Source organism: Micromys minutus (genome assembly GCF_963924665.1).
Source record: "Micromys minutus genome assembly, chromosome: 3".
Taxonomy (NCBI): Eukaryota; Metazoa; Chordata; class Mammalia; order Rodentia; family Muridae; genus Micromys; species Micromys minutus.
The window spans coordinates 31,869,086-31,895,570 of record NC_137972.1 but is presented as its reverse complement, the minus strand read 5'-3'; the positions used below and the strand labels follow the sequence as shown (position 1 = coordinate 31,895,570).

At 50.0% G+C, this 26,485-nt stretch overlaps 1 protein-coding gene across 1 annotated transcript in view; it reads left to right on the top strand.

Moving 5' to 3' along the window:
* Nucleotides 1-578: 578 nt before the first annotated feature.
* Nucleotides 579-26,485, top strand: part of HRH1 (histamine receptor H1) — a gene marked incomplete at its 3' end in the record, with an annotated part of 85,344 nt that continues 59,437 nt past the window's right edge. Inside the window, exon 1 of the mRNA XM_080914887.1 lies at nucleotides 579-598. The remainder of the gene's footprint in view (nucleotides 599-26,485) is intronic.

Below are 26,485 nucleotides of genomic sequence, written 5' to 3'. Positions count from 1 at the left end.
CTGACACACACACACACACACACACACACACACACACACACATGCCTTCCCCTCTTAGACCACACAGGTGAACAAGGCCTTGAGTTCCAGCTCAGCACTTGCTGGATGAGAACGGGAGGGCAGGAGGGAAGGGAGAGGGAAAGAACGAGAGCACATTCATTCTTCGGGGGTCTAGAGAAACAGTGGCCCTGCGGTTCTAAACCTCCCGAGTCTTGGTGACCCAGATCAGTGTCACTTTTTTTTTTAATTTGTCCCTCTATCCACCTGTGGTTGAATTTGAGAAGCACCCTGTGGGCGCCTCCTATCTGAAGTCTGGTCTGTTGCTCTGCGCGCCTCCGGGTGAGCATGCGGTGGCAGTGGTCAGGTTTCCTACCCGTCCTTGGCATGTTGCCAAGCTCAGGGCTTCGCCACGGATGCGGGGCGCGGCGGTGGAAGCTGGGCGGAGGAGGGTGCCCTGGGGACCGTGGTAGGCGGGCCCCTCAGCGGCTCCTCCCCCGCGCCCGCCTCCGAGTGCTCCCGCCACCCCCGCGGGCTGTCGCCACCGCACGGAGCAGCCTGGCCACAGCCGCGGCCAAACTTTCCCCGGGAGCTGGCTGGGGTGAGTCGGAGCGCAGCGCGGGCAGGGGCGGGAACCCGGTGGCGGGCAGCGGGCGAGGATGCGCTCAGGCCCAGCTCTGAGCTCCGCGCCCCCGCAGGGCGGTGGGGACACCCCGCAGGTGGCCGTACGAGGTGGGCACGCAGGATGCTCTGGTAAAGCGGGCGGCCTGGGCAGGGTAGCGGAGCTGTGGCTGCTACGCCCAGATGCGCAAACACCTGTGGCTTCCCGGATCTGGGGCCAGGCGCGCACCGGTTAGAGTCGGCCTCCTGACTTCTGGGCCAAGGGTCCTCCACCGCGGCTCCCCAAGCTTCCTCAGGGTTTGACTTGATGCTAACCGTGGACACAGACCCTGGGTGGAGGTGCGATCTCCCTGCCAAGCTCCGGACACCCACTATCTTACAAATCCTTCTGAACCCCCAGGATCCAGGTATTACTAGTATACCCACTTTTCAGAGGAGGAAACCGAGGCTTGGGGAGGGAAAGTTGTCCCTTAGAGAAGAGTCTTGAGCCTGAATTGGGTGAATCCATGCTTCTTAGCTAAGTGGAACCCAAACCAGGTGTCTGGATATGAGAAGCGTCTGAACCAGCGCTTCCTCCTTTCCTAGCTGACTGTATCTTTTTTCCTGTCGGAACCAAAAGGTTTGGTGCTGTGGCCAGGGTGTGTTCTGATAGCAGAGATCTTGGAGGGCTGCCTTTTCCGGGACAGCATTAGGGGGATATCAAATTCTGGATTTACGCTGGGTTGCTCTGAAAGTTAGAATCTTGAACCAGAGCACAACTGTTCTTTACAGAAGCCACCTCTGAGGCGCTTGCTGGCCTGGGAGATGGAGATACAGGGTTGCTTCCAGGCAGGGTGGCTGTCCTCCGACAGGGGGCTCCCACCTCCAGACGGAATGGAGCTGAAGGAATTGGAAGAATCCCTCCAGAAGATCCCCAGACTGGGTGCTTGGAGAACGCATTCGCATTCCATTATGGGGGGGGGGCGGGGTAGGGGAGAGGGAGGGCAGGACCGTGAGCCTGGGTGAAGTGTGCTACTGGAACTTGAAGGAGAGGGTAGGTGGAGATCTGATAGTAGGGTTTGAATGCCACACTCTTGAAGGCCTGGAGGCCACCAGCAGCTCTTGGAGACAGTGAAAACCCACCCAAGATGATTATGGATTAACATAGTTTATACAGCAGCCACGCAAGGCACCATTATTGAGCAATAGGCGGGCACTCAGAGAGGTTAAATAGATTGCCTAGAATTGGCCAGCTGGTCCCTGGTGGAGTGGACTGAGTACCAATCTTGCTTGTATCTTAGACTATTGGTGAAGCTCAAGTGGCAGATGGAACCTCAGGTCCTTCTGTGCTGTGGCTGGCAGCGGTGAGATAAACAATAGAGGGATGCTAGGCAACAGGTCCACAGCCTCCTGCTTCTGCCTCCAATAGGTCTCTTTGGGTGGGTTGCTGCTGTTGAGTAGCTTCTCTGCAGGAATCCCTGCTCAGCCCATGTAGACACCCTGCTGTCTCGGGGCTCGCTGGACCTTCCATCCAAGGCCACCTAGCCATCCCCAGAACCCTGCTGCTGGTGGAGGGCAGGGTTTGACTGCTGCTGTGTTTGAAATATGTCAAAGACCTGCAGAACCAGGAGGTAGCTGGGTATTACCCACTTACAATTTTAGAGCTGTGCTGCCTGACAGGGTCCTAGAACCCACTCCCCAATACTGGACAGTTCTGGCCTGGAAGGGGTCCCTAGCCCTGAGCTGAGGGTTGTGGGGAGGCATTTGTATGTGAACTTCTCTTCTGCCCACACTCCTCTGTATAGTCAGGGAGCACCTGGCAGAAACACAGTGGCTTTTCCTCAGTACCAAGGCATGGCAGAGAGGTTGAAGGTGCATTTCTGGGCCCAGTCACCATGCTATCTTATGTGTCATGACAAGAGTCTATACCTATTTCTATTTCCCCATGTTTTGATTGGAGATACTCATGGCTCCTTCGTTCTGAGGGGTGGAGAGAATTAACTGTGTTCACACTAACTTGGCACTTGCAAAGGTACCTTGTAACTCACCAAAGTGCCCTTGTAGGTGCAGTAGTTGCCAGTGTGACACAGACAGACCCAGCTAGGCAAACCTGTGAACTCCTGGACACTATGCACCCCTTGCTGCTTTGGCTTTGCTTTGTGACACTGGGAATTCCAGGGGAGCCTTGTTCATGCTAGACAAATACTCGCCCAAAGAGCTGCATCTCCAGCCCCAGGTCTCCTGGATTCCTCAGTTGTAAAATGGAACAGATCTAGTTAGATGTTGTGTATGGCAAAAGTCTTCTTGCAGCCTCTAATTTTAACAGGTAGAAGATTCCTCAGCCAGCCAGCCCTGTGCCAGGTCCCAGGGACACGCCAAGCATTGCTGTCATTGTCACTGTTACCCAGCCCCATCTCCTTACCCTGGCAGATTCAACCTTGTGCTCTTGTGTGGTATGGATCTGGAGCAGTTTCAAACACATTTTCTAAAAGGAAGTGGTCAGGTTAGGATGGACTTGGGGAGTCTTGGGTTGGAGGACAGAAGTTGTTTCCTGTCTCCTGGGTTTGAACTGTGTGGCCATTGCTTGAGTTCTCCAAGGAGAGGAAGGAGTCTCTTGACAACCACAGGGTTAAAGGGCACATATGAGATCTATTGGTATATTTCACAAGATCTGTTCACAGCTGTCCCAACAAAAGACAGCAGACACTGCCTCAGAGAGAGTGCAGCTGGCTGTGGGGATGCCACTTGCCTTCTGAGCCAGGAGAGTGCATTCAGAGTTCTGCAGGCTCTCTCTCCCAAGGAAGCATACTCAAGGTCGAAACTCATTTCTGTCCCTGAGAACTGAATAACCGTGGACTCTAGTATCCTCATCTGTGAAATGGCCATGAATCATCCTTACTAGTGTCTGTTTCTCAAGATTATCTCAGCCAGACAGGCACAGAGGAGAAGAAAGGGGGTGGGGGTGGGGGACAGCTGAGTGTATAAATGGCAAAGAATTACATGCAATTGTAAATAATTCTCATTAGCATTCAGGCCAGGCATTAGCTGTAATTGCTCCTGATCCAAGACACTTTATCTGAAAGCTGTACCTGGCAGAGAATCATTCAAGCCTCAGTCACCCGCTGCCCTCTCTTTCACAGAGATGCGGAGCATTGCTGAATCTCGGGATGTAATTATAACAAAGCTTCTGTATCTTACTTATAAGTGACTCACTTCTGCCATTAATGGTGGCAGAGGACTCAGCCACAAACTCTTAGGGAACAGTGCTGCTGCTGCACTCAGGGCAGGGTGGGGGCGGGGCGCCTCACCTCTTTTGCGCATCCATCAACCCCTTGGTAATTCTCTGATGATCCTGCAGGAGGATCACAAGGACTGAAACTAACAGCTCTCACTTGCTTGCATGGCAAGGAGCCCTTACACCTTGTTGAGCTTAGAAGAATGTGTGTTAGCAACCACTGTATTGTTAAAGAGGATGGGGTGGGGAGAGGGGGCGAAGGCAACTCCAGGGATGAGTTGAAAGCATGGCCACTGGCATCCACTGGAGTTGAGTTTGTCTGTGAGGTTTGGATGGGTTCCCAACTAGAGGATGACTCTCACAGAGCAGGGACTGTGTCTGTCTTACAAAAGGCACTTATGGATGCCTAGTGGAGAACTGAACCTAGTTTTTTCTTCTGTAGACAGAAGTCAGATAGAACATACCTCCCCTAGGGTTTGCTGTGAGAACTAATGGATGGAAAGTTATGATCAGAGTAAAGGCCTTGGTGATGCCTTTGGCGACAAAGAGACAGACAGCAGAAGCACACCGTTGTTCAGTGTAGAAAATAGAATTCTCTCACTCACAGTCTACAAGGAAGCAGTAACACAAGGCAGAGCCATATCCTGTATTAGACAGCACTCTACAAGAGCATATAGGTATCTGTTTCCTCCTCACTCAGAGGCAGGAATCCCTGTTCTCACTTTACAGGGGAGGAAACTGAGGTTCAAAAGAATTGATTGAACAGTGTGGACATTTTTAGCTACTTCTACAAACAAGATAAATACACACGAGAGTCTAAAAGCATTATGGGATGGAACCTCAGGTCCTTCTGTGCTGTGACCGACAGCAGTGAGATAAACTATAGAGGGATGCTAGGCCACAGGGTCCACAGCCTCCTGACCCTGCCTCTAATAGGTCTTTTAGGGTGGCTTCCTGCCATTGAGTAACTTCTTACAGGAATCCTTGCTCATTTCATGTAGGTTCCCTGCTGTGAGTCAGGGCTTTCTAGACCTTCCATCCAAGGCTACCTAACTCCCCGCCACAGATCACTGCCCTTGGGGGGGAGGGCATCATTTCCTCTATTTTTAAGTCCCAGCTCTCGGTTGCCCTCTGGTGGGTGGAATGTGTAGTGTTTTGTCTTTCATGAACATTGTACCTCTTCGCTTTAGGGTTTCTGTAACCATTTTGTAAAAGCTCTGTAGCCATTTTAAGAGAATGAATTCTTAATATATCCCCTCTCTGTCTATGTCTCTTTCTGTGTCTGTCTGTCTCTCTCTCTCTCTCTCCTCCCCCCTCTCTGTGTATGTGTGTCTGTGTCTGTATCTCTCCCTTCCTCCCTCCCCTCCCCTTTGGCTTCCTTGAGACAGGGTTTCTCTGTGTAGCTCTGCTTGTCCTGTAATTCACTCTACAGACCAGACTGGCCTCAACTCAGCAATCCACCTGCCTCTGGGTCCTGAGTACTGGGGTTAAAGGCATGTGCTTCCATCAGTTAGTCTCTTACTTTTCTCTTGATGGTTCCCTACATTTCTTGTTAGACATATTCTCAGGTACTTGATAGCTTGCAGCTGTGGTATTTGTTTGGTGTTTATATATTTTAAATTAAAGTTCTGTTGAGATCTTGTTAGGGAAGTGCATTTGCTTTTGCCGGGCCTGTGTAGGAGATGTTCTAATTTGCAGATTAAATATAGTTTGACTCTAGGTTTGTGGTAAATCACTGTCAGGTTGAAGGAGTCCCTTACATTCCCAATGTTTTTCTTTTCTTCTTAGTTATAAGTGGAAGTAGACATTTATGAATGCTTTTCCTGTATCTACCTGCATGACCATGTTATCTCCCCCCACCATTTTAACTTGATAAATGACCTTGATTTTTGCTTCTTTGGCATAAACCTTCCGCTCACCACCCAGCAGCATCAGCAGCTGGATCTTCTAGCGTAGGATTGTAATTCAAGTTCGTGAGTGAAATTCCTGCTGATTTCCATATTCAAGCGTATTTATCGGATGTGGGATGGTTTAACTTTCTTCTGTGCTGGAAGCAGTTGCTGAGGCAGGAATCTGTTTTTCCTTGGAGGTCACAGTGGGTGGACACACAAGTGGAAGGTGGGGAAGAAAGCCAGCTCAGCCAAATCACAAAGGAAATCCCACTGAGAGGCTCTGACTGCCTAGTGCAGAAATGGGCAGAGGCTGCCAACCATCCATCCTGGGTGGCATGGGGCAAGCCCAGCCATACACATTGCATAAGGTGTCTGCCAACCCAGGAACCCCAGAGGGAGAAGACTCAGCCACAAGCAAACCCCGATGCTTGCGGGCTGCAGTTGAGTCTCCTCCTGAGCTTGCTGCTGCTGCTGTGGGCTGGTGATTCATCATTCCCTAGGGTGTCCAGAGACAGAGGCACTTGCCTTCCTCCTGCATCAATCCTCTTCCAGCTGGTGGCGGGGGCTCTCCTCTCCACAGGCTGGTTTTTGCAGGACCTAAGACCTTTGACCTAGTACTGTGTCTCCTGACATTCCCACCCCCTCTTCCACTCCTGGGTAGATCTGGCTGAGTTTCTCAGCCAGACTCTTCCCTTTGTCCTCTTTGCTAGATGTGCCAGGCTCGGTACTGATCTGGATCATCTCTTAGTCATTATAAAAACACATGGGTGGTCACTACCTACTTTTTCCAGATGAGGAAAAGCAAGGGCACTAGTTGATTATCTTCATCAGTTTTGTGTTTCACAGTGAAACGACTTGCTTCTTGCCTCTTCAGCCAACAGTTCCCTTAGGGCTCCCCATTCTGTCTCCAGAATCTTCTTCTCCCCTTGTCTCTTCCCTTTCTTGCTTCCTGCATTGGAACTGGATGGCTTTCTGGAGGCACAGTGACAAGTGGAGTGCCACGCAGCTGTAGGGACACCACTAGCCTGAGTCACAGCTGACACTGGTGGCAGGCTCTTGTCTGGGCTCTGGTGTTCTGCTCTGTCCCACTGGCTTGAGTAGTCAGCAGAGGCAGGGAATGAGGTGACTTCAAAGAGCTTGACCAAGGAACTGTCGCCTCAGACATCAAGGAGAGGAGGTGTATGTGGGGGGCGTGGGGGGGGAAGTGAAGTTGTTCTACCTGTAAGCCTGGTGGGTGAGAGAAGGGTGTGGTTTTTCAAGGAGAGAGCACAGCATACAACTAGAACTTGCAGCCACCCTCAGTGACCCTTAGGGACAAGGTAGAGAAGGAGTCAGGCAAGAAACATCATACTCTTTCCAGCAAGCCTGGTAGCCATTGCTGGCTGGAAACAGGCAGACCAGTGGACTAACAGATAGCCAGAGGCCTTCCGAGGTCTATGCGGGTACTGAGGAGGTACTGAGGAGTGGGGACTGAGCCACAGTTTTGAGGGCTATTAGTATAGTGTGTATTTTATAGCTACCAACTGCCTGCCCAGGTGCATTTTATAGCTACCAAATGTATTTTAAGAAACCAGAAGCCTGCCTTTCTTGGCAATTTCCATGTCGTTTCTTCATTTAGCTGGGCTTCTTCATTTGCTCACTGGCTTTTCTCTGTTCTTGAAGCCGCTCACTGATCCTCATTAAGGAAATGCACCCTGTTGTCCCTTGCTCTGAGTCCCTGTGAAACACAGGATCATGGCTGAGCCACACATGTGACCTCAAGGCTTCAAATGAGACTTGTCCCTAGGGGTCTTGCTCACTGTGGATTTTGAAGTCCCAGGGACCTCTCTCTGAATTCTCTGGGTAACTTGGCTCCAGCCTCCCCGGGGGCACTGCAGACAGCCCGTCTCTTTCCAGTGTTCCCCAAGGCTCCTGTATGAATCTAGGGGAAGGATGATCTTGCATTTAAATCAGGCCATTCCTGTTTCTCCCTGAGACAGAAAGGGCCAGAGAGACTGTCGCATCCACAGATTCAGCTGTACAGTGCCACTTGCCAATCCAACCAGGGGTCACGGCTGGGGATGTAGGGCTCTATGTTGGGCCCAGACTGTGTTCTGGTCAAATGCCCTGGCTTACCTGTAATTTGATGCCCTCCCTGTGTAGTAAGCTGTGTGACAGTACAATCTCATGCCATATAAAAATATTTTGGGCAAAGATGGATTGAAAGTAGGTCAGTGTCTCCTAAGATTACCATGAGGCAGAACAGACATTTTCATCACAGGAGGTGACAGTCATGTGTGTTATAAGACCTTTCAATGGGACACATGTGATGGTAGAATGCAAGGCCTCAGTTAACATACATGCTTATGTCTTATGTTTTACCAAACATGTTGAAAGGCTATAATAATCATGATGACAATTAAGCCCAGGTATGACAAAGCATGTTTGTGAGAGCAGCAGCTGGCAGGTGGGAGAATCAGGAGTTCACGCTCATTGCTCAAGCATAGTGAGTTTGAGGCTAGCCTGGGAGACATGACGCTCTGCCTCAACAACAACAACAACAACAACAACACACACATCCACCACAACATCCACTAACACACACACACAACAACAACATCCACTAACACATACATACACACAAACCACCACCAATCTCCACTAACACACATATACAAAACAACCAACAACCTCCACTAAAACACACACACATAAAACAACCAACAACTTCCACTAACAAACACACACAACCAACCACATCCACTAACACAGACACATGCACATACATAAAACAACCAACCACCTCCACCAAAACACACACACACAGACAAAACAACCAACAACCTCTACTAACACACACACAAGCACCACCAACTACTAACACACACACACATGTACAACACAACCAAAAGCCTTCACTAATACACATACATACATACATACATACATACACACACACACACACACACACACACACACACACACACACACACACACAGCTAGCAAAATGGTTCAGCGGGTAAGAGTGTTGGTTGTTCTTACAGAAAACCAGGGTTCAATCCCCAGCACCCACATGGTGGTTCATCACCACCTGTAACTCCAGTTCAAGGGGATCTGATGCTCTAGTCTCTAGTCAGTAGGCAGGACCATGGTGCACAGACTACACATGCATGCACACCAATACACATAAAATAAATACTTTTTAAATATTATAACCATTTTTACAGAGGCTGCATGTACAATGATCCTGGTCTCTGGCAGTGAGTAGAACTTTCCCTGGGTTTCACAGCTGATAGAATCAGAGTGGTCTCTGCCCTGTAGGATCTACCCACCATAAGAGCAGCAACAGGTGGCCTAATTGTCATCTTATTTCATATATTTTGACTGCACCTTTTCTATATCTGGATTTTTTTATTTATTTATGGTTATTTTTTCCCTTAAACAAGTTTGTATGTGTTTTGAAAATGTGTCTGTTTGTTCGTGCCTCCCATGCATGCAGTACTAGAGAAGACCAGAAGAGGTCATCAGATCCCCTGGGACTGGAGTTGCTCATGGTTATAAGCTGACATGTGAGCCCTGGGAATCGAACCCACACACACCCTGCATGAGCAGTCAGTGCTCTTAACTGCTGAGCCATCCCTCCAGCCCCCATTTATGACGTTTGTTTGTTGGTTTATTAAAGTCAAGAGTCTCACTCTGTAGTCCAGGACGGTCTTTTGGTGTAGCTCAGGATGACCTTTTTATGTAGCTCAGGATGGCTACCTGCCTCAGCTTCCCAAGAGCTAGGATTTCAGGTGTGCAGCCATGTTAGCTTAGACATGTCCAGATGTCTGAATACTTACTGTGTGCCACCGCCACCTGTGGTATTTGAAGTACTCAGTGGCTGTGCTGACTTGCAGCTGGGGCCAGTGGTTCACACTACACAGCCTACGTGTGTGGCAGCCTCTGCCAGTCTGGCGTGTTTGCAGCAATGGAATGGCACGTGTCTCATAATGAATTGTGTCACATCCCTGTCCCTCGGTGATGCCTGACAATTTACTGCCAACATCGTTTATGAGTATTAAATGAGTCATGAAGCTTGAGAGAATTAATATTTGGAAAGCATCTACAACAGGGGCATAAGTGTATTCAATAAGCTGATTAGTAAGCAGCTGCCTGGAATATCCCCTCCCCTCAGGAAGTCAGCTATTGTTTGGTTAGATTGTCGATTTGCAGTGGTGTGGCTCTGTTCCTGAATGTCAGGGCCTGTGAGGCCCTTTCTGAAGGCAGTAGTGTTCTGTGAGAAGCAGCTCATAGACCGTAAGCTGCTAGGAGACTGACAAAGGCTGCTTTGCCAAGGCTTCCTGGGAGAAAGTTCTAGTAAGGCCTGCTAGAGTCTAGGGGCGATGGTTTGATGGTCATCACTGAGACTTCTGAGTCCTATCCTACACCCGTTTGGGTGCATGCATGCTTGTATGCACTGGTGTGCAAAGAGGTCAGACAGAGAATTGAATCCCCTAGAACTGAATGGCTACAAACATATATATGTGTGCTGGAAACCTTCTGGAAGAGCAGTGAGTGCTCTTAACCACTGAGGCCATATCTTCAGGCTCCGGGGCTCCAATCTTTGGCTTCCAATGAAACATTTTAATCTCCCTAGCCTCAGTTTCCTCATCTGAAAAAGGGACAAAATGGTAATACTCATCTTACAGCATTATTGAGAGCCTAGTGTCCCAGACCCTATAAAAACCTACACTTTCTCATCTCTGGGTTCCCAGCTGTCTCTTACTTGGGAAGGACTGCCTTACTTCACCCCATGATCTGACCAGTCTCTCTTTGGTTGTTTGCACAGCCCCCAGGAACCTATAGGATGGGAACAATATTTGCTGGCATCCCTTCACCTGCAGTGACTTTGTTAGCAGCTGGCACCTAGTAGGTGCACAATAAAAACCTACCATATGCAAGGTAACAGGTAGCTGTGTAGGCCGCCACAGTGTCTCTGCTTAATGCAGGGCTGGCGCGGGGCCACTCAGGCTGTGAAGCTGAATGACCCAGGAAACCCTGGGTGGAGACAAGCACTCTTCACCAGGGCTTCAGGAGTTCAATAAATATTTGTCCGTAATTTATCAATTGATTCTCACAGCACCTGGCACTGGGCTTGACTGAGGCCTTCCATTAGGAAGTCAGGAACATGAGATAGACAGAGTCTCCTCCTTCGCCTCTCCTGTAGGGGGCTGGGTGAACGGGAGGCTTTGCCTAGCTTTAGCTCTGTCCAACTGAAGGAAGATAAAAGGCAAGGCAGCCTGAGAACAAAATGTCACTGTGATTGCCAATCAGCACGGCTGAGAGGGAGAGAGACCGGAAGGCAGAGCTGGCCAGGTTCCTGCCCAGGTGCAGCAGTGCTGGGGGCTGGCCAGGCAGCCCCTCCTTTCTGGGGGAGAGGCTGGCAACCTATATACTGCCCACCAGGCTGGCTCTGACTGAGTCTGTTTGCATTACGTTCTTTTAGATCCATGTGAGGGTGAGGATTTGCATATGCCTGTGTATCCAGTTGGGTGGGAAGTGAGTGGCAGAAAGGGAAGGCTCAGCTAGGGCAGGGAGGCATGCCAGTCCAAGGTGTTGGGTTTTGGCTTACTACCTGTGTAAGTAGAGGCTTGAAAAAATGGGGTCACTGGCCTTTGGGGGAATCCCATTCTCCCTTCAGCTGAGCTCTGGGCATTTCTCTTTCTTATGTCATTCTGTTTGCTCAACCACTTGGGGGGGGGGGATGAGTGTTCATGAACCCACTGAGGCTGGAGGTGGTGGCTGACACACCAGAGGCCCTGGCAGACAGAGGAAGCCTGTTGTGGAGATCCAGGCAAGGGGAGACAGCCATGGAGAGGAGGAGGCAGGGCAGCTTTTAGGAGTCAGTGAGTGAACACTGTTGCAGGTGGCATGGTGGGACAAGGGCAGGCGGCCATTGTTGGGGGTGTTGCTGAAGCCCTGTTCTTGGCTAAGCTCACTGTGTTTGTGCTTTTCTTCATTGGGGGAACTCAGTTTGGTTTTGCACTTAGGATAGACTAGACAGGACCTCATTGGCATAGCCTCTGCAGGGGATTCAGAATTCTGCAGGCATGGTGCCACTTGCCCACTTAGGGGAGCTGGGAATGGTGCTCTCTCTGCTGGAGTGTATGCTGGAGCGTATGCTGGAGCATTCTTAGTGAGTAGAGTCTGCAGGGCTGCCATGGGGTCTGGGTGGAGAGGGGCTGGGGCCTTTAAGAGATGTGGTAGACATCCTGAAATATCCTTCCTGCACTTTAGATCCCATAGGTGATGGGTGGCTGCATCCCACTGATTGCCAAGCCCATCCCCTGCGTCCTCCCTGCCCCAGCATTAGCCTAGACCTCCACTTCCCTTCACGGGACCCTGATACCTTCCCCAGTGCCTCCCGAAGTCCATCGTTTGTTCCAGGGGGAGAGTCCGACCATGGCACCTCCTGTTTCAAACCCAGTGACGACATCTAGTGCCCTTACAAGGAATGAGCCCGAGGCTGAACCAAGAGAGGTGGCTCTGAAGAATGCACTGGCAGGGGACGAGAGTAAGTGGCAAAACCACACGGACAGCATGTACGGTGTCCCGGTTACTTTTTTTTTTTTTTTTTTTTTTTTTTTTTTTTTTTGTCAACTTCACAAAAGCCAGGGTCACCTGGGAAGAGGGAAAGGCAATTGAGAAAATACCTCTATCAGTTTGTCTGTAGGCAAGTCTGTAAGACATTTTCTTAATTGCTAATTGATGTGGGCCTGGGTATTTATGAAAGCCGGCTGAACGAGCTATGGGGAACGAAACAGTAAACAACATTTCTCTATGGCTTCTGCTTCAGTTTCTAATTCTAGGTTTGCACCTTGAGTTTCTAACTCTAGAGTTCTTGAGTTCTTGCCCTGGTTTCCCTCCATGCTGAACTACAAGCTGTAAGCTAAAATAAACCCTTTTCTCCTCACCAAGTAGCTTATGGTGGTAGTGTTTTATCACAACAATAGAAACCTAACTAGGACAGAAATCACAGGCAGCAGAGTGCCCTGGCCATAGCCTGGCTTCCAGGCCTCTTGGTAACTGTGCAAAGAAGAAAGTAAGTAACCTGGCTCTGTTCTGCCTTCTCACCCATGGAACCAGAAAGTCTGCACCTCAGTCTGTATGTGTGGCAGGTACTCTGTCATCGACACTGCCAGCCTGTGTCGGGGACAAGTCACTGTCTTATTTGGCCACATGATTGTATGTGCTCACATAGACACAGACACGCCTCTCCTGCTTCGGTCCTGCAGCTGTAAGACCCAGGTTAGGTGTGTCCTCTTCTAGGAAGCCCACCGCGATCAGCCACAGCCTGGATTAAGCCTCAGAGACCCCCTGGACCTGTGTCTACCGCACACCATTTCTCACCATCACTATAAGTCTTCCTTGGGCATGAGCGGTCTGAGGACGCAAGTGGTGACCAGCTCCTTGTTATATTTTCACAGGCATCGCAGTGCAGGAGGCACAGAGATGCCCAGGAGACTGTTGAATGAATGGATGAGCAAGTGAATGACTGAAGGTGTGCGGTGAGCCACGCTAGCTAAGGTTGAGAGATTGGAAGGCTGTATGACCAGTGCTCCTCCGAGAGTGACCTGGGAACTTAGCAGGAAGCAATGAAAGAGAGCATGGTGGGATGGGATGGGATGCTCCCTGTAGAGAGAGGAGCTTGGCTGCTATAGGGTGGGTGTGATGGGGAGTGGGATGGGCTGAGGGAGGATTCCTTCACATCTCCCTGAGTCCATGGACCTAGCTGAATGCCTCTGTCCCATCGTGGATTCTTTGTGAGGTGATGGGAGCAACCGACTCGACTCTTTCCACAGCCAGACTCTGATGTTTCAGAGGCAGAAACTGGAGGCACTCTTGTTTGGTTAGTTTTCTCCTGAAAATCATAATAAGCACAGACACACACTGCTTGTTCCTCCTCTTATATGTTTCCTCTCCACAGAGGGCTGCAGGCATAAGGTGTGCAATTCACGCTGATGTGGAGTCCTAGAAACTGTCTGAGTTCCCAAAGGAGTAATGATTACATAGCTTCCCACTCAGATAGACTCTATCCTTCTACCTGCTTCCTTGGAAGGAGTAGTTAGATGCCAGTGTAGACCTTTTGATGGGCACCCACACAGGAGACTTCCTTCTGAAGTTCTTGGGATCAAATGGAATCCTGCTTGTCTAAAGGCAGCAGGAAAGACAGTGCCTGGGGCCAGGAGCTGAGGCTCATGAAGGTTGAATAGGAGTTGGAAGCTGATTGTGGGCATCAGGAAATTCTGTGCCCTGGGAACACTGTACAAATGTGGTCTGCTATCCTGGTGGGAGACAAGGTGGACAACTAAGAGGGACACGGGGAGGGGACAATGCAGAGGGAGACTCAGAGAGAGTGATTCACTCAGCAGCATACAGCTACTGTGTAGCCAAGCCCGAACTTGAACTGGGATCTCTGGATCTACTATGTCACAAAGCCACTTGGGGTGTGATGCCACCTGCCTGGTACAGGCTTAGGAATGGCCACATTTAACCAGTTCTTACAGGTCTTCCTGTGGAGAGTCAGGCTGCTTTCATCCATTTAACCCTCTCCTAACAATGGAATGTTAGGTGTTTGCAGAGGCTGCTTTCATCCATTTAACTCTCTCCTAACAATGAAGTGTTAGGTGTTTGCAGGGGTTGTGTGTATACCCCATGCCCTGAACTCCAGGCTGGGCACACGGTTCTGGGGGACCTGATGGTAGCTGTTTGCTGACACCTCTGTTAGAGGCAGGTAGGGGTAAAGCCTGCACAGACAAGAAAGCCAAATGCTGATGGAAGTGCACTTTGGGGTGAGTCACAGACCCTGACACAGGTTCAAGACTGACACTGGACTGGTTTGCTTTGTTGGTGTCAAGAGCTAAGGGTGGCCTTCGTGACTGCTTCCATGCTCTCTCGTGATTGGCTGGAGGAGAAATCCCTGCAGAAGTGAGCTTTTTTTTCCTGCTGAATGTGCCCTGCTCCTTTTATCTCAGATGCAGAGCTGTGTGTATCGGTCTCTGAATGCCACTCCGAGAATACTTGTTTTCAAGTTGAGCATCTCCACATCCGTGCTTCCTGGGGAAATTGCCCTCATCAGTCTCGCCAGCATCACCTGACCCAAGGCGGGGTGATAATGGTGTGTGCTGAGCATCTGCTGGGCATTGGGCAGGATGCTGCGCATTTGAATGTCGCCTCCTCCACCCTGTGAGGAACTCTGGGAGCTTGGGATGACTGTTTTCTGCATCTTTGAGATGAGCTGGGAGCTGAAAAAGTTGCATCTTCAGTCTGTGGCACCTCAAGCCCCCACCTGTGCTGCTGTGGGGAGCCATAGAACCTTTGGGAGTCAAGGCCTGAGAAGAGGAAGTTAGGCCATCAGGGGACCTGCCATTGAAGAGACAGTGGGACCCACAGCCTCTTTCTCGCCCTCCCCCATCCCTCTGTTTCCTGACTGCTACAAGGTGACCAGACAGTGACCCTGAAGTGACAGTATGTGCTTCTGTCATGATATACAGTGTTAACACAGGCCCAAAGCAGCAAGGCCAAGCGACCATGGACTCAAACCTCTGTGAGCCAAAATGTCTCCTGTTCCCTTTCGGTTGGTTGTCTCTGCTATTTTGTCACAGTAACAGTAAGCTGACTAACACAGAGAAGAACTTCTCTGGGGCACATCACCTGTTGGTGTCAGCACAAACTCTGGAGCCCAGGCCTCCTGACCTCTAAGGCCACTCTTGCACTCTCTCTCTAAGGTCTGCTAAGTAAGATTTGGAATTCAAAGCACAGGCTCCGTGAAGGCTGGCCTGGCACCATTTACCGTTTGCTTGGCCTACACTGGACAGCCCCTGCGTATGACTCCATCCTTACCTCCATGCCTCTGTTGTCTGCGTGGCTTCCCACCCTCTCTACCTACTCGTCCCATGTTTCCACGTGGATGAGAAATTTAAAATATGTTATTGTGATGAATCTTACACAAAATAGGTGAATGTTGTGAAATGGTCTATACCTGCACTTCGGTGGTCAGGAAGCCGATGCAGGAGGATCCTGAGTTTGGGAACAGCCTATGGTAGAGTAACAAGATGGTGACCCTCCATTGCATAAGAAAATGCTTAAAAACGCCACAGACATGCATTAGACTTGGGTAAGGGCTAGTTGTCCAGATATGGGGAGAAGAGCAAGAGCAAACAGTGTCATTACACATGGCAGACCCTGTGGGGAGCTAAGGGTTCATTTACAGCCAGGCAGCTCCCCAAAACCTGTTGTCCTGATGTCCCTCTACAGCAAGGTGTTGTTCTCCTGTGCCAGGGCAGGGACAGCAAAATGACCATTGGCTGCCCTGTCGTCTGCTCCTGTCATGTCTTCCCATCACTCTCTACCGGCTTGCTGAGTGTGCTGGCTCCTGTGGTGTCTCTTGTTCAATGTCTGTGGCCCTTTGGCTCTGCAGCCCCATGGCTTTGTATCTTGGCTCGTTTTTTTTCCCCCACTTGCTGAGTCTTGTTAGCCGGGGACCACTTGGACACAGTTTACCCAACCACACCATATAATGCCAACAGATGATTGACTCTGATTGGTCCTGTTCCCAGTGATGAGGATGACAGAGCCACACGCTCAGCTGCCCTCCAGAGGAGCCTTGTGACCCACAGAACTCATGCATTCATTCAGCAGATTTCAGCAGTGAGGGCTATTTGTTGTTCCCTCAGTGTTGGGGACCAAAGTCCTGGGCAATAAGGTACAAGAATCGACTAGGCAAGAGGTCCTGCCTGCCTAGAGCTTTGTTCCTGTGTGCGTGCGTGCACATGCATTGGGGGTGGGTCAGTGAGAAGGAGACCCTCGGTTACTGTACGGTGTGGCACACAGGACTGAGCAGGGGCATGAGGACAGGAGGGTCCCTGCACAGGAATAGGTGAGTGGCCTGTGGCTGTGAGGTCCCTGTCCTCAGAAATGACCATCTCACAGAGAGTAGCTTCTGCCCAAATAGCCTTTCTCTAGTGAATGTTCGATAAGAAATATGAGTTTCTTCTAGGGAGTCATTAAGAAAGACAAGTTCTTATGTCCCACTTAATCTTGCAAGAGACAAACTGGTACTTCCAAGGACCCTGGTGGCTAATAAAGGGCCAGAGGTCTTTTAAAAGCAGGCAGAGGGTTGGAGAGATGGTTTAGTGGCTGCTCTTCCAGAGGTCCTGAGTTCATTTCCCAGCAACCACATGGTGGCTCACAACCATCTATAGGAGGATCTGACGCCCTCTTCAGGCAGGTGGATGTATATGCAATGGAGCACCCATACATTAAATTAAGAAAAACAAAAGCAGTCAGAACAGACTGGGGGAAGTCCCCTCCTCATCCTCTGAGTCTGGTTCCCACCTGCCTATCCAGGTGCCCTGTGCTTCTGGAAAAGCACAGAGTTATTTCTGTGGGGCCAAAGATAAAGGAGGGTTTTGTCAAAATGGCAGATGTGAGGACTGGTAAGTCTTTTAACCCAGAGAATGAGCAGTACCATTTGGACTGTGTGGAGCCTGGAGGTACACGGAAGAAAAATGTTGTCCTGGGGAGAGGCAGACGATATGCGTAGATAAGCACAGTAAGTAAGGGTGACAATGGGAGAGATCAAGCATGCTATGGAGGACAGCTCTGGCCATTGTGATGTGACTTTTGTTCAGATGACCCTGAGAGCCACAGGGCGATTCTGGGGACACCAGTAACAGGACCAAAGGTGGTGTGATGTTGCTCTAGCTCTGTTCACCTAGAGCAATGAAGAAAGAAAGCCAGGGGTGGCAGAGAGACTGAGACACTAGTACAGTCAGGCAGACAGGACAAAGAGCAGGACGTGATCAGAGGGGGTGAGATAAGGTGGGCTTCTGATGAGTTCTAGAAACAGGACGTGGTAGCACGGATGCATCTCTGAGACACCTGTTCTCTCCTGGGTGGAGGAAGGAGTGGGAATGGTTGCTGGAACGTCTCAGGTAGTACCCACATAGTGAGCCTGGCAGGCCAGATCACCCTCCCTTTTGCAGCCTTTGCCTCTACTCCTGCGGACCATCTCTGCCAGCATTCTGAAGTAGACATCTCATTGCCAGATGCTGTCATGGAAACGAAGAGATGGAGAAACAGGAGAGGCCCAGAGGAGGGATGGGGGTGGGAGGGACATCATTCCCTAGCTCATCCTATGGTCCTTTCTCACCAGTTTATTATGCCAAGTGACAGGCGCTGAGGGTCTAAGTTGGGGACAGGCAGATGGAATGATGGAGAAGATAAAGGCAGCTGCATAAGCTGGTGGGTGTAGGTGCCAGGGCAGCCACCCATGATGTCATAGGCTCCCCAGGATTCATGCACACTGGCTCCAGGGTGTGACTCATCTGGTAACTGCTGCCCACCTGCCATTGTCCCTTTGCTCAGTGATTTTCACTGAACACCTTCAACATGTCATCAGGTCAAAGCTTCTGACCGTCCAGTGCCATTGTCACAGTGTGTCCATAAATTGGCTTATGGGAATGCCTGTGCTGACTTTTCTTTTTGTAAGATAAAAACAATCTTTTTTTTCTTTCCTTTTTTTATTAGATACTCTCTGTATTTACATTTGAAATGTTATCCCCTTTCTCCACCCCATTCCCATCCTTCCTCTCCCTCCACTTGTCTTCACGAAGGTGCACTCACCACTTGTTTATTTAGTGTGTGAGTTCACATGTGTACTGTGTGTCTGTCTCAGTTAGCTTTGATTGCCAACTTCACACATCCTAGAGTCATACGAAAGGAAAGCCTCAGTCCGAGACCTGCCTTGGTCAGATGGGCCTGTGGGTGAGTGTCTTGGTTATTACGTGACACAGGAGAACTCAGCCCTCTGTGGATAGAAACATCCCAGGCAGGCAGTCCTGGGCTGTGTACAAAAATCAGCTGAGCCTGCTTGAGCCAGCAAGCATCCTCCTTCTTGGGTTTCTGCCTTGACTTCCCTCACTCATGGAGTATGAGCTGGAAGTGTAAGCAAATGAACCCTTCCCTCCCCTAGCTTGCTTTTAGTCAGAGTTTTATCACATCAAGAGAAAGGAAACTAACCCCACCCCCACCCCCAGGTGTGTGTGATGCACATGTGTAAGCTGAGGACGAGCTGTGGGGGTTCTCTTCTTTGATGAGACGGATCCCAAGGTTTGGACTTAGATCTTAAGGCTTGGCAGGAAGTGCACTTACTGGTCGAATCATCGAATCACCTCACTAGCTCTGAAAGATTTTCTTAATTGCATCACTTGCTGTGGAAAGACTCATCAGCGATGTGACTGGTACCATTTCAGGCCAGATCCTGGACTGAATGAAAAGGGACCTTCACACCAGCTATGCTCAGACTGTGATCTGACATACCTGGCTGCTTCAAGCTCCTGAAGCCTTGACCCTCTGCCATGGCAGATGGCACCTTGGAATGGGAACTGGAACAATCCCTCTCCTCCTTAAGTTGCTTTTGTCTGAATGTTTTATCGCAGCAACAGGAAAATGAAACAAAACAAGACAAAAAAGCAATCAGGAAGTGGAAATGAGAGAAGCGCATCACCTAGAGAAAAGTTTCAGTGGCTCCTCCCTTTCCCCCTTTCATTCAGACCTGATCTCAGTTCGTGGGACAGGGCCGCCCACATTACCACCTCAGCCAAACCTTCCTGGAAACATCTCACAGAGGAGTGTCTACTGGGCAACCTTAAATCCATCAATTTGACAGCCAAGATCACCATCACATTCACCTTTCAGAACGCCCCAGCAATGGTGGAGGCGGGGGTGAGGGGTGAGGAACCGGGTTCCGCCACGGGCTTTGTTTATGATTTAAGATTTCTCTGTGAGGTGGATCAAATCTTCTAAATCCAATTCCCCCTTCAATCAGGGAAGGAAGTGGTCAGCCTTACGTCATGTTGTCGGACATCCCTCTGCACCTCTTTCTTGGCACTGGGGGACAAAGGGAACACGTGCGAATCATGCTTTTGGGTTTGCTGCTGGATGGGACAGAAATCTGGCATGCCCTATCTCCATACTCTCCACACGATTGCCTTTGTGTTGTGGTCCAGAGGAACACTGTAGGTGCACAGAGTATGGGGGCTTGCAGCTCAGCCTGAGGTACACCCCTTGGAGGGCATGGGGTGCTGCAGCAGGTGAGAGGAGCGTAGTGGGTAGAAGTAATGTGTTGTGCCCAAGATATCAGAAGAAATGAACTTGTTCTGGTGGCTGGAGTCAGGGTTGAGGGCAGAGGGTACAGGAGCACAAACCTGGAGAGAGGTCTCTTCTGTTGGAATCAGAATTAATGCTGTACCATACCCTCTTCCTGGTCTAGCCTATGATCTCTCCATTGCATTGAGCCATCCAGTGCTATGCTTTGGGTAAGTGTCCCACCTCAAGGTCTTGAAGGCTTGGCTGCAAACTATGATGCCCCTGGGAAGTGGCAGGATTTTTAAGAGGCGGGGCCTAGTGGGAGATGTGTAGGCCATTTGGAAGTTATCCCTGGAAGGGGTTTGAGAGACCTTGGCAACTTTCCCTTCTTTCTGTTTTGCTTCCTGGGCAAAGGTGTCTGTCTTAATGCTGCCATTTGTTCCAGCCCTTAAAACACCTGAAGCCCAAAACAACAGCACCGGCTGATTCTTACTGGGTTTTAAAGCCATGAGCCCAAGTCTACTGTCCTCTGTGTTTGTGGGTGATTGGTTACAGGCACGGTGGGGCAAAGGAAGGAGAAGCAGGGCCCTGTGATGCCTTCTGTGGCTTTCAGAGTCTTCTAGAAGTGACCTGGAGCAGTATTTTCCATAGCTACTCTGGGGAGCATGTTGGATAGCCTGGAAATACTTCTCTCAGGCTCACACAAACCTCCATTAAGGGGCCGGACTTGGTTGGACAGAGTCAGATGAATCTCAACTCTACTACGTGTCATTGGATTGTGGGAAGTGAAATTTTTCTTGAGATGCCTTGCCCTTCTTGTCTGTCAAATGGGAATGATGGGAGTACTATTAACATGACCTCATGAGACCTCATGAACCTGAACACAGCTAGAAATACTCAGGGACAAGTGTCTGCTCACTATACGTTAAATACTTGCTATGATATTTTTATTTTAAAAATGTATTTAAAACACAACAATTATGCTTTATCTCTAAAGGCTCTGAGAAGTGCTGTCATGAAGTTACTTTGTTTTATTCGACCTAGCATTTCTGAAATCTATTTTGATTTTGGATTGTTTTCTGTTGTATAACTTCCGGGGGAGGAGAGAGCCCCAGGAAATTCGTATCCTGTGATACTCATCTCGGGAGACAGTCAAGCTTTGGAAAGAGTCTGAGGAAACCATTGACTGTAGGTCAGGATTCAGTCCAATCAGGAGTTGTCTTTCATCCTGATCCCTCCCAGATCCTTTTTTCTAGAGACTGTCTCTCGGGAAGAAAGGTATGGGGTAGAGTGGGCAGGATTTTTAGCCTATGGGTTGAAGGGGAGAGTCTGGGGAAACGCCCACTCATCCTTCAATACCACTGTTAACTCTCACTTGTAATTTCACAGCCTACCTAGGCAGAATCACTTGGCCTTCCTTGCCCAAAAGTGTTCAAGGCCTCTGGCACAGTCTCAACACACACAACACTGAACCACAGTCACATGATTGTCACCCTGGCTGGACCATGAACTCCTCAGAGCAGATATCATGGTTCCTTCCTAAGGATCCCAGCCAGCTCTTGATGGAGTGCCGATTTTGTCACCACCTCAGGGACTGCTCATGTCTCAGCTGGAGGTCAGAGAATGAATCTAAATTCAGGGTACCCTGAGGCTTGAGTAGCTGACCACTGCTTCTGTGGCTGTGGGGAAAGGTGCAAGACCTTGGAGTGTGTCCAAGGCAGGAGGCAAGTCCCACTGGGGCTTATCTTAGCCTAGGCTTGTTCAGGAAGGAGAGCACCATTGTGTGACCACAGACAGAGACACCAGGATGAGAAGAAGAGCTAATCGCGTCTGCCCCAAAGCCTGTGGGCCATGAACTTTTGACTCTGGAGGCTTATCTGGGCCAAGCAGAAGTCCATGAAGGTTCAATCCTAGGGAACAGCAGTTGTCTCCTGTGTTAAGGGCTGGGCTGAGCCTTCTGAGCAGGAACCTGGCCCATCCCAAGAGTTCTCAGATCAGTGCAGAATCCTGAGAGGAGACCCCACAAGCTGGAAGCCTAAGGACTGACCCAGGAGCATTTCAGGATCTAGTAGTGGTGGGTGATTCAGGAAACAATATGGACTTTAGGGAGCTTCTGGGAAATAGATGCCATTCTCCTCACCTTCCCTACCCTAGCATGCATTCAAGAGCTGCGCCTGGTTCTAGCTGGAGCTCAGAAGGTCCCAGTACCTTCTGAGCAGTACAAGACATATCTGCTCCCTGGTACATCTGGGTCAACCCTTTCCCCATAAGTATCTGGTGAGCAAGAACTGAGGGGATGCTTCAGCCTGGTCAGGTCAGGGCAGGGTTGCTGGAGAAATGCTAATAGCAAAAATAAAGCTACTGAGACTTAACTTTGGTCCCTATAGAAACATGGGGTCAGCTCCTGTGCCCATTTATAAGCCTTCCAGGGCCTATGGCAGCCCATGTTGCAAACAGTTCAGGATCGTCAAGATCATTTAATGTCCCCAGAGTGTTCAGCTTGTAAGCTCCAGACTGGATCTTTCTGGCTTGAAGTCATGGCTTCTGACTTCTAGGCTAAATGTTTGTCACCACAAAAAGGAAGCGGGACTCCTGACACAGAGCCAGCACTTCTGTTTCAGACCACGCCCCTTTTCTGTGGTGTGATTTGTGCCATTCTCCCAACATGCAGCCAGCATCTCTCCCAGCTACCTGAAGGCTGTGCCTTGCTGGAGTAGCAGTGATGTGGTGCCCACCAGTGAAGGAAAGCAGAAGGAAACCACCCATCACAAAATGACCGTGTCTCAGCACATGAATGGTGGCATGCCTACGCCTCACACTCCACAGCCTCAGGGCTTCCCTACTTACAGATGTGGCACAGGATCCAGCAACACAGCCCAACCCACACCCAGACTTCCTGCCAATCACACAAGAGCTAGCTCAGATGTTCTGAGCAGGTTAAACTATGACGCAGGTTTGTGGCTACATGTAAATAGAATTGGGGTTCTGGGCTCGGAAACTACAAGCTGATAGTTCTACACTATATTATGGCGAGGAAACAGTGGGGCAGCATACAGTTCCTTGTCATGTGGAAATTCACTGGGGGTCATACGTAACCCCCTAATCATTGTGGCAATTCAGAGTCGCTCCTCTGGCCATTACAGACCTCTAGAGAAGGTGTGGAGCCCTATAGCCTTGAAACCGTTTCTGTGAGGCTGACAGGGGGATGAGGAGGCAGTGATGTAACCTGGGATGGTGCTTCCATCCCTGAGCTGAGGGCACGGGCATCTCAGGTCCTCTTTTGGCCTGGGAAAGGAGAGGACGCCTGAGTGTCTGCCTGACCCTGGGCCCAAGGTCATGTGGCAATGCTGCCTTAATTCTTACAGCGCCAGCTAACATGAATGGGACGTAGGTGGATGTGGTGGCTCATGCACAAGACCCTAACACTTCAAGAGAGTCAAGTAGGGGCATCACCATGAGTTCCAGGCCAGACAATGAGACTGGAACCAGTGAGATAGTCACCCATTATCCTGAGCATAATTAGGGGTCATAATCTTAGTCCTACTGTGTAATGCTAAGCAACTTTGGAATGACAAGTTTCTCCATCTTTTGCTGGCAAACTCCTGTGCGTCCATCCCTCAATACCAACTTAAATGTCATGTCACTTGTGAATGGTCCCCAGCTTCTTTAGGGTCCTTGAGAGAGTCCTCTCTTCACTTGCTCAGGCATCTGCCTGGGGAATTGTGAGTCCCAACTTCATTATAAATGCACTCACTGTCCTTAGATAATGTCTCTACCCTGTGGACCTCTTTCTACTCTGCAGCCGTTTTGAGGTGTAGTTCACATACCCAACTAACTGCCCATCCATTTGAAGTGTGTGTTGTGATGGTTTTCAGTTTGCTTGTGTGACACGTGACTTTAGACACAGTCTAATTTAGAACATTTTCATTGCCCCCCCCAAAGAAAGCTCCCACCTATGACAGACACCCCTACCTCCTGCACCACTCCACCCTGCCTGCAGCAACTGCCGACCACTGTCAGTCATCCAGACAGATCTGCCTGCTCTGAACACTTCACATGAGCAGGGTTGCACTGCGTTAGGGGCTTCGTGACCTGTGCCTTCGGCTACTCGGCCCAGCATTCTGTCTTATTATTTATTTTAACTTGTATCCAGATATTTTATTCTTTCTCAGTTCCATGCATAATATGCAATGTACTTTGATCATTATCTCCTCTCCCGCTGAACCCCTTCCTCCTGAGACCCCTCTCACTCTGTGCCTATTTTGTCTCTGAAGCATTTAGCTAGAGTTGCCTGCATGTGCGTGGGGGGAGGGAGGGTCATTTACCCAAGGAAAGGCAAGGTAGCTATGGTTACACCACCAGGAATATGAAGCTCCACCCCAAACAGCAATAGCTGCCAGTTCTCAGGGAGCACGGGGCCTTATGAACTCATCCCTGCTCACAACCAAATGTTGATGGATTAGGTTTTGTGCATGTCTTAGCGCCACGTTCTTGAGGTTCAGTCACTGTAGCAATGGTGGGTCATGACCCCTTTGAAGTCACATGTCAGATATTTATGTTACAGTTCACACCAGTGTCTGGCATCTGTCTTCTCTGCTGCCACTCCTTGCGTCCCAGGGCACACCCAGGCTTGGGACACCCCTCTGAGGTACCCTTTCCCTCTCTTTTCCTCCCCATGCTCATCACTGCTCTTTGATTAGAAATTCTGGTAACTGTGGAGGAAACCCGAGGAAGCTATATGCCCCGCCCCACCCCTGCATCCCTGATGTTCCTATCCTTAGACACCGTCTCCACCCATCAGAACGCTCTGGTGCCACCACATTCAACCCAACCCACCTTTGCAAAGTGATGGGTGCAGGGAGGCTGAGTGAGCAGAGCCCTGCAGCAGAAATGATGGGAGGAGACTGACTAGCATGTCTGCACTCACATGACGGGGTGGGGAGGGCTGGCCGGATTCCACCGTGACCTTCCTGCAGAAGTAGAACACTGGGTAGTGTGGGAAGTGGGAGTTGCAGGGAAGGGTGCTCTTGATATGCAGTGCACTCATGCTGAGGGCTTTGGAGCTTTCTGCTCTGCCTAGGGTCTGGACTTAGCTGTACCCAGAGTTCCAGACACAGATGGAGAGAAACTTAGTCTGGACCAACCCAGAGTCATGTGTGTGTTTGACTGTGTGTGTACACGTGTGTGTATGTGTGTGTGCATGCATATGTGCATGCATGATTCTCCCTCACCTGACTCACAGGGCTTTCTAGGTACTCTGCTTCCTTTCCTGTGTCCAGGGCTTGACACCTCAAATATCTGATGAAACCAAAGGGACACACCCTTCCTGCTGCCCAGGGAGTCTGAGAGGTGTCAGTGGCTCTTGTGTTTCCTAGAGTTAGGGCGTCTCTGGACAGTCTGGTTAGGTCCTGAGGCATGCATGCTGCCTGGCCTGCAGGGCCTCACAGTGAGTGTGAAGCCAGGCTCCTGCCTGGAAGCTGAGTGAGCAGATACTTGACTCCCAGGAGATTAGAACCTGGAGCGTGGACTGGGATGCAGACATCAGAATAGGAAGAACTGGGGTGCAGCTCAGTGACAGGGTAATTGCCTAGTGTGTCCCATCCCAGCACGAGGATGATAACTACCCAGTTAATTATGATAAAGTCCAGGAGTTCTGGCCACAGCCAGCCTTCTACCAGGTTCTGCTGTAACTTGGACTGCGAGCATGGCAACAGTCACATGCGGCATGCTTCCTGGCCAGCACTGTGACATGTGTGTTATCACATGCACGAATTCTACAACCCCCACACAACCCAACCCACATGTCAGGTACGGTTACTGCCCTCATTGTACAGATGAAATTGAGGCACAGAGAGATTGAGTAACGTTTTCCAAGTCACGCAGCTCAGGGTCAGCACTAGCTTATTCTGAACATGAACGGTTTGGTTCTGCTGAGTGGCACCCCCTTTTCCTAAACAGGCAGATGAGGTGCCTCCTGGCCTGTCAGTGTCTGAGACCAGCTTTCTCCAGAGGGACACACGCTGTTCCTAGAATAACCCTTCTCCATGGAGTCAGGTGTGAGCAGTAAGAGAGGGAACGTTTCCCAGCGAGCCCAGCTCACAGCCTCCGATTGGACTTATTGGGACAGACCAACCGACAGGGGACTTCTCCCTGGGATTTCTGTCATTGCTTTTCTGTTGCACAGAGTTTTTAATCCAAGGGAACAGTGCTCACTAAAGAATCAAACAGGACAACACTTGCAACAGCTGGCCACTGGCCGGTACTCCCTCATGAGAACAGTCTAGTGCCTGGACCCACATCTGTCCTGGGCATCCCAGAGACAGTGCTGGGATGTGCTCTAGAGAGTCTCTATGCATCACCGGCCCAGGCAGTATTAATCAGGTTCTGCCTCACCAGACACCTTCTCCAGGAAGCCTTCCCTGGTTCTTCAAAGGAGTTAAGGGCTTCTTATCACCACACTCACCACACTGGGCACTGCAGATGGTGTGTGTGTATTGGAGCTTTTGGAGCAAACACTGTCTCGTCAGCTTCTCTGTCCCTAGCACCTGCTGTGTGCCTGTTGGATATGAAGCTGGTACCCCAAGAGTCTTTTACTGAATACTAAGACTCACAGACAGACACTTAGCTTTGGTCCTAATTCAATGTTTCT